We start from the raw sequence: 2,455 nt of genomic DNA on the forward strand, positions 1-2,455 counted from the left end.
TGCAAAAATGAGCGTCTGACAAAATGGGCTCCAAAACTGACATAGTAGACAATAATACCAACATTCCTATTTTATAAATAAAGATATATCTTATTCTATAAAGAAAACTAATTTATGAAACTATAAACTTTAAAATGACATAATATTATCAATAATACAGTCACTATTATTTTAATTACGCAATTTGCAAAAGAACACCGTAAGAATTTTCTTCTCGAATTCATAGAATTGGTTTTTAGCTGATTTGGTATAGAAATAAGCCATAAATATATGAATTATGAGTTTGTGCTTCTTTAATTAGCTAAACAGATCATGATTTTATTAGTATTAATAAAATACAATAGTTAGTTTCTGAAAAATAAGGGGGTGTCACTTTAGGAGACCTATGTCAGTATCGACGACTTTCCTCTACTCTTCTTAAGTTGTGACGTTTTGAAAATGACAATTTTGATGATTTTTTTTTGATAAACTAAGTTAAATCATTTCTGATGTTAATATTTACTTAACCCATTCATATAATAACTTTAAATCTTATTTGTTTTTTTTTTGTCACTTTTGAAGTAAGAAAGCGATACAACAACTAAGAAACTTAAGAAATGAAAAAGTAAGAATTATAACACGTTTCGTAATTACGAAAGTGTCTATTTAAGAATCAAAATTGTGCATAGTCTCGAATTAAATCAAATAGATCGATCCCATCGTTGATCGACATCTATATTTGTAGTTTTAGTAAATAATTAACAGTTACTTTCATTTAATTTACTTTTAGTTGTTACCTAACGGGCTGTAATGTTTTGCCTTTTCTGCGCTACAATGTTTGTATTTCTTTACAATAGCTGGCGTCTTCAATTCAAGAAGTAAAACTTTTTCATCAGAAGAGCGCATTCCTACCGCGCGATAGAATAGATATCGACAGATTCCTCTTTCTCTCCCTTTTTCTCTTCTATTTCGATTGCCAATGTCGGTTTCTCTGCTTCATTTAATCTAAACGATAAAGTCGATCTCCGTCTTTATTCGATCAAACTTTTTATATACTTAAAGCAAAAAGCACCTTAAAATTATTTTGTTAAAAATATATACTTTTTTCGAATTAATTAATTCGTTCGTAATTTTAATGCTAAAGAATACATAGCAGTTTCTCCACTTTTAAATATATTCGTTTATAGATATTATCCGTTTATTATTGTTATTCATATTCGTTACAAACATTTTATTCGTGCGTTTTATCGTTATAAAAAATGATGCTCAGGCATAATTAAAGTTATAATGCACGAAAGAGCATAATATACGGGCGCTCAAAGGTTATCCCAACTCATTTTGTATAAACAACAAGCTGTATGTCTATAACAACGAAGTAACGACATCGTCGTGACGTAGTAATTGGTGTAGAATAATATTGCGGGGTGGAGTAATATTGAGACGCACAGCGAAAGTTCCTCGGATGTCTCAACGTAGTTGCTTTATTACAGAGAAATTGCATTAAGAATACACAGAATGCGAATAGATCATGTAAATGATATCTTCATGTATTATTCTTCTCCTTCAGTTTTGTATATTATATCATCGATAACATTGCCAAAAGAAATTTACAATTATTTAGATAAAAATAATATTTGTTTTATTTTTTTTTCTTAAATTTTACAAATATAAAGCATATCACATAGGATAAAGAAATTAATATGATGAAAACTATAGCATGAACATAATTTACGTAATAAGTAGATAAATTATTTATTTGCCATGCTTTTATAATTTTTGACAAAATAGTTGTGCTCATTACAATGGCGAAATATTTCATTTTTTTTATTTGTTTATTTTATAATAGATTATATTTTCTGAAAAGACGATGTTTTCATATTAGTGACATTTTCACAGCAATGAAAAATTATAAATAATATTAATAAGTCACTTGTTTTTTTTTATTACATCAAAATACATTTTTTTTTAATATATACGTATAATGCGTTTACTAAAAAAAGATTTAATAAAATAGTCTAAATTAATAAAATAATACTGAAGATTACATAAATAGCAGATTAAATTAAATTAGTAGCATTTTTATATAACATTTAATTTTATGATATAGTTTTTGTTTAGTTTGAGGACAACTCAATGAAGTTAAAATGTATGATTAATTTTTTAGTTTAGTTAATAATTTATCCTCTTCATCCATTTCTTCTATGTCTATTTAGCCTTCCTTTGTTTTTTCTAATTTAATAGCAAAGATTAAGAACCACAATATTATATTCTTCATTTTTTACATTTACCAGACATTTGTTAGAATATACTCATTAGAATTAACGCAGTGTAAAATTACATAAAAAAATAGTGTATGTATAATAATTATATAAAGTTTCATGTTTATTACGATTATTCTGTAAGCATCGCTTGTGTAAGACGCAAAGATGTACGAAGCTCCGGTTCAGAAAAGATGGATGCAAACGATCATAAGTGG

Source organism: Trachymyrmex cornetzi, unplaced genomic scaffold, assembly GCF_001594075.2.
Source record: "Trachymyrmex cornetzi isolate Tcor2-1 unplaced genomic scaffold, Tcor1.1 scaffold359, whole genome shotgun sequence".
Lineage (NCBI taxonomy): Eukaryota > Metazoa > Arthropoda > Insecta > Hymenoptera > Formicidae > Trachymyrmex > Trachymyrmex cornetzi.